The sequence below is a fragment of the Pleurodeles waltl genome, chromosome 10 (assembly GCF_031143425.1).
Source record: "Pleurodeles waltl isolate 20211129_DDA chromosome 10, aPleWal1.hap1.20221129, whole genome shotgun sequence".
Classification (NCBI taxonomy): domain Eukaryota; kingdom Metazoa; phylum Chordata; class Amphibia; order Caudata; family Salamandridae; genus Pleurodeles; species Pleurodeles waltl.
This window is the reverse complement of record NC_090449.1, coordinates 309,936,433-309,952,920: the sequence shown is the minus strand read 5'-3', so window position 1 is coordinate 309,952,920 and position 16,488 is coordinate 309,936,433. Positions and strand designations below refer to the sequence as shown.

At 43.9% G+C, this 16,488-nt stretch overlaps 1 protein-coding gene across 1 annotated transcript in view; it reads right to left on the bottom strand.

Annotated features, from left to right (window-relative positions):
• Positions 1-16,488, bottom strand: part of RAB40C (RAB40C, member RAS oncogene family) — a 184,539-nt gene that overhangs the window by 25,741 nt on the left and 142,310 nt on the right. The window lies entirely within an intron of this gene.

The following is a 16,488-nucleotide window of genomic DNA, read 5'->3' as shown; positions in this document are numbered from 1 at the left end:
ATTTTCAAAGTATACAACTTGCTACTTTTGAGCTTTTCTTATAAATTTAACTTCAAGTAGTGTGGCATGGTTGTATGACAGAACCACGTATAGCGGAACGACGCATGCCTTAACAATGTGGTCGGAACCACAACTGCATCTTTTCCAGGCATATCTTCACCTTGTATGCCTTTACAACGAGTTTCATTTGAAAAGCATGCTTAGTAAAGGAATATGTGGAAACGGCATGCGTGGTTCTGTCATACAAGAGAGGCCCAAAACTACCCCCACCCCTAATAAGAAACTACCCAGACACCCCCCACCCGCCCTGAGCCTAAAACCTTCCCCCACCCTAATAACTAAACCACCCTGACCCCCAATCCACCCTAAGCCCTGAAAAAAAAGGGGAAAAAAAAGCTACTATGACCCTCCCACCTCTGCCCCTAAAAACGAAACTACCTCGACAGCTCCACCCACCCCGTGTCCTAAAACCTTCCACCACCCCTAATAACTAAACTACCCTGGCCCCCACCCATCCTTAGCCCTAAAATAAAACAACCCCCAACCACCCTGCCACTAAAAACTGAACTACCCGACACCCCCACCCGAAGCACTTAAATAAAACAACCCTGACCCCACCACACTGCCCCTAAAAACTAAACTACCCAGACACCCCCACCTGCCTTGAACCCTAAAATGTGAAGACCTTTCCCCACCCCTAATAACTAAACTACCCCCACCCACCTACCCTAAGCCCAAAAAAAGAAATCTACCCTGACCCCCACCTCTAAAAACTAAAATACCCCGACACCCCCACCTGCGATTAGCCCTAAAAACGTCCCCACCCCTAATAAACTACCCCACTCACCCTAAGCACTAAATCCAACCCCACTTACATCACTGCGTCCTCTCCCGATCCTTCCTCCCCTCCTCCCGCCCTTTCTTAAACCCTCCCCTAAAAAATAAACTAACCCAACATCCACCATAAGCCCTATAAGGAAAATGTCACTTACCCAGTGTACATCTGTTCGTGGCATGAGTCGCTGCAGATTCACATGCTGTGCACAGTCCGCCGTCTGGTGTTGGGCTCGGAGTGTTACAAGTTGTTTTTCTTCGAAGAAGTCTTTTCGAGTCACGAGACCGAGGGACTCCTCCCCTTTCGGTTCCATTGCGCATGGGCGTCGACTCCATCTTAGATTGTTTTCCCCGCAGAGGGTGAGGTAGGAGTTGTGTATGCTAGTAATAGTGCCCATGCAATGGAATGAATACGTATGTACATAATAAAGGTTAAAGTAATATATTTACAAATGTACAATTGTTTAAGATCTACTTCTAAACGGCTACAGGCTCCCGGGGAGGCGGGTGGGCGCATGTGAATCTGCAGCGACTCATGCCACGAACAGATGTACACTGGGTAAGTGACATTTTCCGTTCAATGGCATGTGTAGCTGCAGATACACATGCTGTGCATAGACTAGTAAGCAGTTATCTCCCCAAAGCGGTGGTTCAGCCTGTAGGAGTTGAAGTAGTTTGAAATAATGTTCTTAGTACAGCCTGACCTACTGTGGCTTGTTGTGCAGTTAACACATCTACACAGTAGTGCTTGGTAAATGTATGAGGCGTAGACCATGTTGCTGCCTTACATATTTCGTTCATTGGAATATTTCCTAGAAAGGCCATGGTAGCCCCTTTCTTTCTGGTTGAGTGTGCCTTTGGTGTAATAGGCAGCTCTCTCTTTGCTTTAAGATAGAAGGTTTGAATACACTTAACTATCCACCTGGCAATGCCTTGTTTTGAAATTGGATTTCCTGTATGAGGTTTTTGAAAGGCAATAAATAGTGGTTTTGTCTTCCTAATTTGTTTTGTTCTGTCAATGTAGTACATTAGTGCTCTCTTGATGTCTAATGTATGTAGTGCTCTTTCAGCTACCGAATCTGGCTGTGGGAAGAACACTGGTAATTCTACTGTTTGATTTAAGTGGAATGGTGTGATAACCTTTGGTAAGAATTTTGGATTTGTTCTTAGAACTACCTTATTCTTGTGTATTTGAATAAATGGTTCTTGTATGGTAAATGCCTGAATCTCACTCACTCTTCTTAGAGATGTGATGGCAATGAGAAATGCAACTTTCCACGTTAAGTATTACATTTCACAAGAATGCATGGGTTCGAAAGGTGGACCCATGAGCCGTGTTAAGACAATGTTGAGGTTCCATGAAGGAATAGGTGGTGTCCTTGGTGGTATAATTCTCTTTAGGCCTTCCATAAACGCTTTAATGACAGGTATTCTAAATAGGGAAGTTGAATGAGTAATCTGCAGGTAAGCAGACATTGCGGTGAGATGTATCTTTATGGAAGAGAAAGCTAGATTTGATTTTTGCAAATGTAGTAAATATCCTACTACATCTTTTGGAGATGCGTGCAATGGTTGAATTTGATTATTATGGCAGTAACAAACAAATCTTTTCCATTTATTTGCATAGCAGTGTCTCGGGGAAGGTTTTCTAGCTTGTTTTATGACCTCCATACACTCTTGTGTGAGGTCTAAGTGTCCAAATTCTAGGATTTCAGGAGCCAAATTGCTAGATTCAGCGATGCTGGGTTTGGATGCCTGATTTGTTGTTTGTGTTGTGTTAACAGATCTGGTCTGTTGGGTAGCTTGACATGAGGTACTACTGACAGGTCTAGTAGTGTTGTATACCAAGGTCGTCTTGCCCATGTTGGTGCTATTAGTATGAGTTTGAGTTTGTTTTGACTCAATCTGTTTACTAGATATGGAAGGAGAGGGGGAAAAGCGTACGCAAATATCCCTGACCAATTCATCCATAGAGCATTGCCTTGGGATTGATGGTGTGGGAACCTGGATGCAAAGTTTTGGCATTTTGCGTTTTCTTTTGTTGCAAATAGATCTATTTGAGGTGTTCCCCAAATTTGAAAGTAAGTGTTCAGTATTTGGGGGTGAATTTCCCATTCGTGGACTTGTTGGTGATCCCGAGAGAGATTGTCTGCTAGCTGGTTCTGGATCCCTGGAATAAATTGTGCTATTAGGCGAATGTGGTTGTGAATTGCCCAATGCCATATTTTTTGTGTTAGGAGACACAACTGTGTCGAGTGTGTCCCCCCCTGTTTGTTTAAATAATACATTGTTGTCATGTTGTCTGTTTTGACAAGAATGTATTTGTGGGTTATCATGGGTTGAAATGCTTTCAACGCTAGAAATACTGCTAACAGTTCTAAGTGATTTATGTGAAACTTCTTTTGATGCATGTCCCATTGTCCTTGGATGCTGTGTTGATTGAGGTGTGCTCCCCACCCTGTCATGGAAGCATCTGTTGTTATGACGTATTGTGGCACTGGGTCTTGGAAAGGCCGCCCTTTGTTTAAATTTGTACTGTTCCACCATAGAAGCGAGATGTATGTTTGGCGGTCTATCAACACCAGATCTAGAAGTTGACCCTGTGCATGTGACCATTGTGATGCTAGGCATTGTTGTAAGGGCCGCATGTGCAATCTTGCGTTTGGGACAATGGCTATGCATGAAGACATCATTGCCTAGGAGTTTTAATACCATTTTTGCTTGTATCTTTTGTGTTGGATACATGGCCTGTATCACCTTGTGACATGGTTGAACCCTTTGTGGACTTGGGGTGGCTATCCCTTCTGTTGTGTTGATTGTCGCTCCTAAGTATTGCTGTGTTTGACACGGCAAGAGGTGTGACTTTGCATAGTTGATGGAGAAACACAGCTTGTGAAGGGTCTGTATGACATACTTTGTGTGACGTGAACACCTTGTTAGCGTGTTGGTCTTGATTAACCAGTCGTCTAAGTAAGGGAACACGTGTATTTGCTGCCTTCTGATATGTGCAGCTACTACTGCCAGGCATTTTGTAAAGACTCTTGGCGCAGTTGTTATTCCGAATGGCAACACTTTGAATTGGTAATGTATTCCTTTGAATACGAACCTTAGGTATTTCCTGTGGGAAGGATGTATCGGTATGTGGAAATACGCATCCTTTAGGTCTAATGTTGTCAGGTAGTCTTGCTGTTTGAGCAGTGGGATAACGTCTTGTAATGTGACCGTGTGAAAGTGGTCTGATTTGATGTAGGTATTTAGTGTTCTGAGATCTAGTATTGGTCTCAGAGTTTTGTCCTTCTTTGGTATTAGAAAATACAGTGAGTAAACTCCTGTGTTTTTCTGTAGGCTTGGTACTAATTCTATTGCATCCTTTTGTAGTAATGCTTGAACTTCTAGTCCTAGAAGATCTATATGCTGTTTTGACATATTGTGTGTTTTCGGTGGGACGTTTGGAGGGAATTTGTGAAATTCTATGCAATAGCCATGTTGGATAATTGCTAAGACCCAAGTGTCTGTTGTTATTTCTTCCCAAGATTCGTAGAATTGGCTTAGTCTTCCCCCCACTGGTGTTGTGTGGTGGGGTTGTGTGACTTGTGAGTCACTGTTTATTTTGAGGGGTTTTGGGACCCTGAAATTTTCCCTGACTTCTTGGGAATTGGCCTCCTCTATATTGTCCCCGAAAACCTCCCCTTTGATATTGACCCTGGTAGGTAGGTGGTCTTGTCTGTGAAGTGTTGGTTTCTGTGGGTTGACTCCGAAACCCTCCCCTAAAAGGTGTCTTCCGAAATGTGCCTCTGCTCTGCGGGGAGTAGAGTGCGCCCATGGCTTTGGCTGTATCGGTGTCCTTTTTTAGTTTTTCAATGGCAGTGTCTACCTCCGGCCCAAACAATTGCTGTTCATTAAACGGCATATTGAGCACAGCCTGTTGGATTTCGGGTTTGAACCCAGAAGTGCGCAGCCAAGCGTGCCTCCGTATTGTGACTGCAGTGTTTATTGTCCTTGCAGCTGTATCAGCTGCATCCATGGAAGACCGTATCTGATTGTTAGAGATACTTTGTCCCTCTTCCACCACTTGTTGCGCTCTTTTTTGGAACTCCTTGGGAAGGTGTTCGATGAGATGTTGCATTTCATCCCAATGAGCCCTGTCGTATCTTGCCAAGAGTGCTTGCGAGTTGGCGATACGCCACCGATTTGCTGCTTGTGCTGCAACTCTTTTTCCTGCTGCATCAAATTTGCGGCTCTCCTTGTCTGGAGGTGGTGCGTCGCCTGATGTCTGCGAGTTGGCTCTTTTACGAGCTGCCCCCACAACTACTGAGTCCGGTGTTAGTTGTGTTGTAATAAATATTGGGTCTGTGGGAGGTGCCTTATATTTTTTCTCCACCCTTGGAGTTATGGCTCTGCCTTTAACTGGCTCCTGAAATATTTGTTTTGAGTGCCTTAGCATTCCTGGGAGCATGGGAAGGCTTTGATACTGGCTATGGGTGGAGGACAGGGTGTTAAAGAGAAAGTCATCCTCAATAGGTTCCGAATGTAGTGAGACATTGTGGAATTCGGCTGCCCTTGCGACCACCTGTGCATATGATGTACTGTCCTCAGGTGGTGACGGTTTAGTTGGATACGAGTCTGGACTATTGTCAGACACTGGGGCGTCGTAGAGGTCCCATGCATCGGGATCATCCTGGCTCATTGTGGTATGAGCTGGTGAGTGCGTTAGTGGTGGAGTTTGCGCCGGTGATGCATGTGTTGATTGTGGTGGAGAAGGTGGTGGTGTTACTTTCTTTACCACCTTTGCTTGTGGTTGCTTGTCCCCTTGTTGGAAAACAAGTTTCCTTTTCATCCTGATTGGGGGAAGAGTGGTTATCTTCCCTGTGTCTTCCTGGATGTGAAGCCTCATTTGAGTGTAGTCAGTTTCTACAGTTTGAAGCTCTTCACCAAATCTATGCAATTGGGTGTTTAGTCCTTGTTCCTCTGTATAGGAACTAATTTTCGGTTCCGAGGCTTTTTTCGGTACCAAAACCTTTTCGGTAGGCTTTTCAGGCTCCGAAGAAGATTTCTTTGATTTCGGCGTGGTATCTCGGTGCCGAACATCTTCGGTGCCGCTGTCTCTGCGCCGAATTGTCTCTTCAAGATTCGGTGTCGATTTGTTCTAACTAACCCGATACCGAACGAAACAATACCGACGATTTTTTCCGAGATTCTAACTAACTTTCCGACCCGAAACACGGAGCGAAAAGGAACACGTCCGAACCCGATGGTGGAAAAAAAACAATCTAAGATGGAGTCGACGCCCATGCGCAATGGAACCGAAAGGGGAGGAGTCCCTCGGTCTCGTGACTCGAAAAGACTTCTTCGAAGAAAAATAACTTGTAACACTCCGAGCCCAACACCAGACGGCGGACTGTGCACAGCATGTGTATCTGCAGCTACACATGCCATCGAACAAATATATATATATATATATATATATATATATATATATATATATATATGGAAAATGTCACTTACCCAGTGTACATCTGTTCGTGGCATGTTCTGCTGCAGATTCACATGCTATGCACAGGTCCTGTCATCTAGTGTTGGGCTCGGAGTGTTACAAGTTGTTTTTCTTTGAAGAAGTCTTTTCGAGTCATGGGACCGAGTGACTCCTCCTTTTCGGCTCCATTGCGCATGGGCATCTAATCCATCTTAGATTGTTTTCCCGCAGAGGGTAAGGTAGGAGTGATAGAGTGCAAAGAAAGTGATGTCCATGTAATGGAATAGAGATGTATATACATATGTACAAATTTTAAATGCAACTTAAACGGCTACAGGCTCCCGGGGAGGAGGGAGGGCGCATGTGAATCTGCAGCGGAACATGCCACGAACAGATGTACACTGGGTAAGTGACATTTTCCGTTCAATGGCATGTGTAGCTTCAGATACACATGCTATGCATAGACTACAAAGCAGTAATCCTCCCCTAAGCGGTGGTCAGCCTGTAGGAGTTGGAGTTGTTTGAAATAATGTTCTTAGTACAGCCTGTCCTACCGTGGCCTGTTGTGTAGTAACACATCTACACAGTAATGCTTGGTAAATGTATGAGGTGTCGACCAAGTGGCTGCTTTACAAATTTCTGTCATTGGTATGTTTCCTAGAAATGCCATTGTTGCTCTTTTTTCCTAGTGGAATGTGCTTTTGGCGTAATTAGCAGTTGTCTTTTAGCCTTTAGGTAACAAGTTTGGATACATTTCACTATCCACTTGGCTATGCCTTGTTTTAATATAGGACTACCAGTATGGGGTTTTTGGAATGCGCCGAACAATTGTTTAGTTTTTCGAAATGATTTTGTTCTGTCGATGTAATACATTAAAGCTCTCTTAATAGCTAATGTATGTAGTGCTCTTTCTGTCACTGAGTCTGGCTGTGGGAAGAAGACTGGAAGGTTCACTGTTTGGTTTAAATGAAACGGTGAGATGACTTTAGGTAGAAATTTAGGGTTTGTGCGAAGTACAACCTTATGTTTGTGTACTTGTATAAAGGGTTGTTCAATAGTGAATGCTTGTATTTCACTAACTCTTCGTAATGAAGTGATTGCCACTAGAAATGCTACTTTCCAAGTTAGGAATTGAATCTGACAGGAGTGCATGGGTTCAAAGGGTGAACCCATGAGTCGTGTAAGTACAATGTTGATATTCCATGAGGGTACTGGTGGCATTCTTGGAGGTATGATTAGTTTTAGACCCTCCATGAAAGCTTTGATGATTGGCACTCTAAATAAAGATTTGGTTTGCTTATTTTGCAAATAAGCAGAAATTGCTGTGCGATGTATTTTGATGGATGAAAAAGCTAAATTTGCTTTTTGTAGGTGGAGTAAATAACTTACGATGTCTTGTATGGTCGCTTCTAATGGTGTTATGTGTTTTGCTTGACAGTAGAAAACAAATCTTTTCCATTTGTTAGCATAACACTGCCTGGTAGTAGGTTTTCTTGCCTGTTTAATGACCATACATTCTGGTGGAAGATTTAGATACCCAAACTCTAAGATTTCAGGAGCCAGATTGCCAGATTGAGCATTGCTGGATTGGAGTGTCTGATCTGCTGTTTGTTTTGTGTCAGCAGGTCTGGTCTGTTTGGGAGTTTGACGTGTGGTACTTTTGACAGGTCTAGCAGTGTGGTGTACCATGGTTGGCGTGCCCACGTTGGTGCTATAAGAATGAGTTTGAGTTTGTTTTGACGCAGTTTGTTGACCACAAATGGAATGAGTGGGAGAGGGGGAAAAGCCTAAGCAAATATCCCTGACCAGTTGATCCATAGAGCATTCCCCTTGGATAGAGGGTGTGGGTACCTGGACGCGAAGTTTAGGCATTTTGCGTTGTGGTTGGTGGCGAACAGATCTATGTCTGGTGTCCCCCACTGACGAAAGTATTTGTGAAGTACTTGGGGGTGAATTTCCCACTCGTGAGTTTGTTGGTGATCTCGACTGAGGTCGTCTGCTAACTGATTATGAATCCCTGGAATGTATTGAGCTACCAGGTGTATGTTGTGAAGTGCCCAATGCCACTGCAAATTGTTTGTGCTAGAATCAAAGTTGTGATGAGTGGGTTCCTCCTTATTTGTTTAAGTAGTACATTGTTGTCATATTGTCTGTTCTGACAAGAATGTGTTTGTGAGCAAGAAGAGGTTGAAAGGCTCTTAGTGCTAGGGACACTGCTAGCAGTTCTAAGTGATTTATGTGAAACTGTTTGTTTGTTGTCCCATTGTCCCTGAATATTGTGATTGTTGAGGTGTGCTCCACATCCAATCATTGATGCATCTGTTGTGTGGCTTGAGGCACAGGGTCTTGAAATGTCCGCCCTTTGTTTAAATTTGTGGAATTCCACCACTGAAGCGAGATGTGTGTTTGGTGGTCTATCAACACAAGATCTTGAAGTTGACCATGTGCCTGTGACCACTGTTTTGCAAGGCACTGTTGTAAGGGCCGCATGTTTAGTCTTGCATTGGGGACAATGGCGATGCATGATGCCATCATGCCCAACAGCTTTGTGACAAATTTGACTGTGTACTGTTGGTTTGGCTGGATTCGTGATAACATATTGTGGAATGATTGTACCCTTTGTGGACTTGGGCTTGCAAGTGCTGTTTGGGTATTTAATGTAGCTCCTAAATACTGTTGAATCTGTGCTGGTTGTAAGTGAGATTTTTGGTAGTTTATTGAGAACCCTAGGGTCTGTATTACATAACATGTATGGTGTTGATTAGCCAGTTGTCGAGATAAGGAAAGACATGGATATGTTACCTTCTGATGTAGGCTGCGACTACAGCAAGGCATTTCGTAAATACTCTGGGAGCTGTTGTTAGCACGAAAGGTAACACTTTGAACTGGTAATGTTTTCCTTGTATTACAAACCTGAGATATTTTCTGTGCGCTGGATGGATCGGTATGTGAAAATACGCATCTCTGAGATCCAGTGTTGCCATAAAATCTTGTTGTTGTAACAGTGGGACTACATCCTGTAGTGTTACCATGTGAAAGTGTTCTGATAGGATGCAAAGATTGAGAGTTCTGAGATCTATTATTGGTCTCAATGTTCCGTCTTTTTTGGGAATGAGGAAATACAAGGAGTAAACCCCTATTCCTTTTTGATGATATGGTACAAGCTCTATGGCTTGTTTGAGTAATAATGACTGTACCTCTACTTGCAACATTGAACTGTGTTGGGAGGAGAGTTTGTGTGGTTTTGGAGGTATATCTGGAGGAATGTGAGCAAATTCTATGCAGTAACCATGTTGGATAATGGATAAGACCCAATTGTCTGTTGTGATGGGTAACCAGTGTGTGTGGAACTTTTGCAGTCTTCCTCCCACAGGGAAAGTGTGGTGAGAGAAGATGTGTAGCAAGTCACTGCTTGGTGTGTGTGGTTTGCTTTGAGGGCTGATATTTTCCCCTAGTTCTGGGAAATTGTCCCCTGTGTGTTCCTCGAAACCCCCCTCTTTGGTACTGTGGCTGGTAAGACGGTTTGGATTGTGAGGTAGATGCCTCAGATGTTTGGGCTCTAAAACCTCCCCAATATTGAGGCTTTCGAAATGAGCCTCTGTATTGTGTTGAGTAAAGCACTCCCATAGCTTTAGCAGTGTCAGGGTCCTTTTTCATTTTTTCAATGGCTGTCTCAACCTGTGTGCCAAACAGCTGTTTTTCATTAAACGGCATGTTAAGAACAGCTTGCTGGATTTGAGGTTTAAAGCCTGACAACCTATGCCATGCGTGTCGTCTAATGGTGACTGCTGTATTGAAAGTTCTTGCGGCTGTGTCTGCGGAGTCTAACGCTGACCTGATTTGATTATTCGTAATGGCCTGCCCTTCCTCGACTATTTGCTGGGCTCTTTTCTGTTGATCCTTGGAGAGATGCTGGATGATGTCTCATCTCGTTCCAGTGGGCCCTATCGTATCTAGCCATTAGCGCTTGGGAATTGGCTATTCGCCATTGATTAGCCGCTTGTGATGCTACTCTTTTTACCAGCAGCATCAAATGTTTTGCTTTCTTTATCTGGTGGTGGTGCGTCACTAGACAACTGGGAGTTAGCCCTTTTCCTTGCTACGCTGACCACTACAGAATCTGGGGGTAGCTGTTGGGTAATAAAAGCTGGGTCAGAAGGAGGCAGCTTATATTTCTTTTCTACCCTAGGAGTGATTGCTCTTGCCTTAACTGGTTCCTGAAAGATTTGATGTGCATGTTTTACAATGCCAGGAAGCATGGGTAGACTTTGGTACGTGGTGTGAGTTGAGGACAACGTATTAAATAGAAAATCATCCTCAAGAGGTTCTGTGTGCATGGCTACCTTATGGTATGACGCTGCCCTAGCTAAAACCTGAGTGTATGAGGTGCTATCCTCTGGGGGTGATGGCTTTGACGGATAGCACTCTGGACTATTGTCTGAAATGGGATCATCATAAAGGTCCCATGGGTCGACATCATCTTGGTGTGACTCTGCAGAGTGTACTGGAGACTGTGCAGTGGGGGTAATAGGTGGAGAGACAGTTAGTTGAGGAGAAGGAGGAGGAGACTGGTGAGGTGTGAACTGAGGAGAGATTTTTTTCTGGGTTTTGGCACTTTAGCCGGTGGCTGGTCAGCGTCCAAATGTCCTTGAAAGGCCAGGTTCCTCTGTTTTTAGAGGAGGTGCAGTGAGGATCTTGCCAGGGTCTTTATGAATTTGAATTCTGGCCTGTTTTTCATCAAATTCCTCCATTTGACTAAGTTCCCCCGCAAATCTATGGCTTTCTTTCAATTGATTGGAAAGTCCATGCTCCTCTGTGTATATGGGTCTTTTTGGCTCCGAAGCTGGTTTCCTCGGGATCGAAAGGCCTGGAGTAGACGTTAGCCTCAGCTCTAAGAGGGATTTTCTAGCTTTGACTTGATGGGTCGGTGCTTGACTATTTCGGAGCCTGTGCTTCGGCTAGAGTCCCAAGGCTTCGATGGCGTGGCCTTTCTCGGTGCTGAAGTTGTTGCTTGGTCACATCAGTCTTTTTACAGGTGGAGCCATAGCCTTCCGGTAGTGGCGTCCCCGAGGCCTTGTGTTTGGGCTTGGATGGGACAGGGGCAGGCGTACTCACGTGTTGGCCCGCTGTGATTGGTCTGTCGTTGTCGGACTCATGCTCTGAGTCGGACCCCTGAACGGAGACTGCAGTGTGAATCATCTCCTCCTCTTCTGTGTTGAGGCGTTCAGTGCTACTCTACGACATTTCCAACCTTTGCGCTCTTCGGTCTCGTAGAGTCTTCTTCGCGCAGAAGGATCTGCAGGCCTCGCAAGTATCCTCTCAGTGGTCTGCAGATAGACACAGGTTACAGACTAAGATGTTGGTCCGTATACGGGAACTTGGCGTGGCAACGAGGGCAGAATCGGACGGGGTCCGGTCCATGAGGCTTCAACAAGGCTTTGGTCGGGCCGACCAGGCCCGAGTTGGACACGGATGCCCTGAAGGGCAAGTAGAGAACTGTATCCGCCGGTACCAAAGTGTCGATGATAGATGGTACGCGATCTAATTGATCGAAAACAATTCCGACGAATTTAGAAAGTTTGTAGTACTTTTCCGACTCGAACTACCGGAGCGAAAAGAAACACGTCCGAACCCGATAGCGGAAAGAAAATAATCTAAGATGGAGCTGAAGAGGAGGAGTCACTCGATCCTGTGACTCAAAAACACTTCTTTGAAGAAAAAGAACTTGTAACACTCCGAGCCCAACACTAGATGGCAGGACCTGTGCGTAGCATGTGTATCTGCAGCTACACATGCCATCGAACATATATTTACCCAAACTCCCACCATACCCCTAAAAGATATTTTCCCAGTCCCCCCACCCACCCCAAGCCCTAAAAACTAAACTTTTCCAAACACCCCCAATCTGCCCCCCCAAAAACATTCAGACCGCCCCACCAATCCTAACCCTTAATCCACCCCCACCACTAAAACCTACCCCTCAACCCTGCTCCAGCCCCACTTACCTCAGCGCACCCGCTCCTGAGCCCTCTGCCTTAACCACGCATATACGTAGTTTTGCGCATGTGTGTTTAAGGCAGAGAAAAAGGCATGAGCTGTTCCGGCAAGCGTTGTTCCGCTTGTGTAGGAAACGTTCACATTGTTTTCAACGCGTTCTTCAAAACCTTTCCTGTGCGGTATAGCTGTCCCTTCACGAGTGGATTGTTAGGCCACGGGCATAGCTTGCACTGGTGCAGCAGGATCAGGGACACAGAGGAACCATTTGACACAAATGAAATATGTTGTTCTGTATACAGTCTGTTCTGATTAACCCTCAGGTGTGAGCTGTCAATTTACTTAAGCTACTGCCTGTGAGGAAATACTGTAAATAAAAGCACAGACAGATTCCCCAAACTCAATGTTTTACATTTGCAGTGATAGTCACAATCAGAGAACAAATTCATGGCCGCTATTAGCCAGAAAGTTCAGTTTCCAAGTGTTTACTCAGACGGGGTAATACTTAATGGAAACTAAAGTTGATAAGACCTGGATCACATTTTGAAATCTTACATTTCTTACTTTGCCTTGAGCACCCGTTTTGAATGGGATGCTTGATTGTGAACTTTTGCTGACTATACGCCAGTCTCAGTAGGTGTGTCCCTTTATTTCTTTTTTTTAATAGCCATTCTGCACAGAACGCGCAATGCTGCACAGCTTGACCATAACATACGGGCAAAGCCGAAAGGTCCAATAGGCAGGACCTATTGGTTTTGCTAGGGCTTATTCTATAGTGGAACTAAATCAAGTAAACATCACAGCTCTTTACTATCAAAACAGGAAAGATTTCTCATGTAACTGGCAACTCAAAATAACTGTAATTCAGTGTCCCATTGGGCTAGCTACAAAAATCAGAAGAGTAGGAAGAGGGATGATGGTTTGGAGTAGGAAGGTGCATGTTGTCAGGCTGCTAAATAACTGAATGATTAATGCACTATCATCCATGCACAGGAATGTCATATTTCAGAGGGATCTGGGTTTTTTCGGCAGAACCATGTATGTACAGGAAGGCCAAAAAAACAAACAAGAGTCAAATGATTTCTCTGCATCCAGCTCCTGAAGAAGGACAGTTCAGAGCACTGCAAACAGTTGCCAGGATGTCACAATTCAACAATGCTTTTATCAGCTAAAATATAGCCACTTATGGAAACTGTTTTGGTCTAGATGAACTACTGATGTACCAATGTCAACATATTAGCAACGATACTGGCATTCATTATCCAACCCTGAATGACAAGAAAGGAGCAATTATCAGTTTAATTGTAGTCTTTGTTCTGTTTGCTCATAAGAATGGCTGTCCTAAAAATACTGGAGTTGAAAGCATTGTAATTTAACATCTCCGATCCCGGTGGAAGGGTTGGATGGGTCCCATGACTGACTAGGATTGGCGAGATGCCTTGATGGCCCTTCCAGAGCTTACTATTCCATCTCGACTGCAGGTGGTTCAAACATGTCTTGATTCTGCCTACCTCTCTCCCATCCTAATGTACCGGGCGGGCCTATGCCCCAACCCTCCTGCCCCTGATAGACTTGATCTGGCAGATTTTTATCATATGCGCTTGTTCTGTGGTGACGAACTATTAGACCAGTGTGACCCGCAATTTATCAGATGTTCTTGGGTAGGAGGTTTCTCTTTCCCCCTTGTTGATACCGTTTAGTGTAATTTAAGGCTCTGGGGGCATGATCGCTGACCGATCGATCCTGGGTATGGCCCTCCTAGTTGCTCAAAAAGTTACTGCTGCATGCTGGATGTATCCAGCTCCCCCTACCCTGTTGGAATGGAGACGAGGGGTGGGTTGGTGTGCGCAACAGGAACAAGTGGTCTACAAAGCCAGGGGATGCACCCATAAACATAGGCTGTTTGGGGGAAGTGGCTGGGTCAAGTTGTTTGAGAGTGCAACGGCTATACAATCTTGGACAAGGTCTATTATAATTCTGCTGTTTCACTCGAGTAGATGATTTATACAATTGCAACCTATTCTTTGGAATGTGATATATGTGTCAACCGTGCATCTTTGCCACTTGTTGTGGGTTGAAATCAATAAAATCTGCTTATATTTTTTTTAAAAACTTTATAATTTTGGAACTACATAAATATCGTGTCTTTTAAAAAGTCAGCAGGTATGCCTGTATAATCCATTGTGTTCCCCATGTGTCACTCATTATCTACTGTATTTCATCATACTGGACTGCTTTCTCTAGATTTGCTTTGTTGCAGAGGGATCGAAGACTTATATTTCAGCAAAAATGTATCACAGTGCCCACGTTTGAGCAGCATATCAAGCATATTGTTTGATATAAAAAGTCTGCATTTCCTGAGCTATGCAGGCAGTACACCATTTTCAGTTTTTCATCCAAGCCCAAAAGGTCTGTAAGTTAGCTCCTTCCTGTATAGCATTAGATTAGAGGTACTCATATTTTTGGCCATTGTATTTCTCACCACATTCCCTGGTCTACTAATCAATGAGCTATTTTAGTTGTATCTTGCTTACTGTAAAACAGGAGGCGCTGGGTGAGGTGATAGGCAAGCGCGTTAGTATTTTCTGTCCAGCTGAATTTGGAGCTTTTGCAGCTCATTTTGGTGATCAATGAACGCTACTTAACTCCCTCTTCAAGCTATCAAGATCGGAAATTCCTTGATCATTCCCCTCAAGTAAAAAGGTCAACTTCAATTATTTTAGATGAGTGAAATAAGGTTAATGTTGCGCTGTTGTCAATTTGCCTCAAGGGGACTAAATGTTATCCTTTATATAAAGATAAGCAATGAAAAATAAGTCAGCTCGTTTTTCTGCAAGGAATACAAATCACTGTGTGGAGAACAACTTGGCTGTTTGAATTACGTAGTGGAAAACACTATGTTCTTGATTGCATTGCTGAGGCTTTGCCCTGATCACTCATTTAAGTCTACGATTAGACTGAAATTGCCTCCAACCACCATTGAAGGAGCCACAATCCACTATTCTTTCAATAAGGATGCCCTAACATTACAGAAGTGATGCCAACAACAAACAGAATGGAAGCATTCTCCGTCAAACCTATGACCACACATTCTAGGGACTAGGACAGCAACGCTCTATTTCCTACTTTCAGTTTGTGACGAGGTTACGAAAGAGCGCCATCATTTTGTATTATGGTGTAAATCACATTCTTCTTCGGTGAATCTTATCAAGGGGTATAAAATCACAATCTCTTCTAAAACATAACCCCTTTCTTCATTTTGCAGGACCTTTGCCTTTTCAGAGTTAAGAAGATTATTTTTTCTAGGAGTTAAACAGAGTTGCCTTGAACAATAGGGAATTCGGTCTTGGCCGGCATGGACATAGGATATTACGGAAACAGTGAGAAAGGAAAAAAGAAAAGAAAAAAAAAAAAAAATGAAAAAAGGAGAGAAGACTTCAATGGCTAATACAAAATCAAGGGGAGGGCTTTGAGCAACCCATACAGTGAAAAATGCGTTTGGCATGGCAAAACTGTAGGGGGAATGAGGTAACAAAGAAGTGCTGGACACGAAAGAATGGGTGGATGGAATAGGCACCCATCTATATGTAATCTTAGTTACAGAGTTTGGTCGATTTCTATTTTAAAGATTTATACAGCATATGGCTACCTAAATGGGGTCTCCCAGCACTACAGAAAAAAATTTATATCAGCAATCGCACCAATCACGGTCATTTTGTACAGCCAGGTCTTGAGTTGCCAAAAGAATATTGTATCAGTAGGGCCGAGATGAAGATGTAGGATGAGGAAGTTCCATAGTTTTGGTACCAGGTGTCTAAAGAAATGCCCTTCCTGTTTTGCGCAGCGTACCAGAGGTTCTTGAGCCAGTGTGAGATGGAACAGTGCAGAGATCTAGCACGGCAGTAGGAAATAACAAGGCACCTCAAATAATGTGGTGTTGATTGTGACAGCCTTCTGTAGGCAAAACATTGAGCCTTAAATTAAATGCACTTCATGATCAGCAGCCAATGCAGGCCCTTTAGCAGAGAAGAGACACAAGAGTACTTTGGCATATGGCCTGGAAGGCATTCAAGTGCATTTTGATTTGTTTGGAGTCTTTTAAGCAAATACCGAAATAATTCCTGATACAATACGCTGCCATAACCCAGATAAGAAGTGGTCAAAGCTTGTGCAGTGGTCTGTTCAGT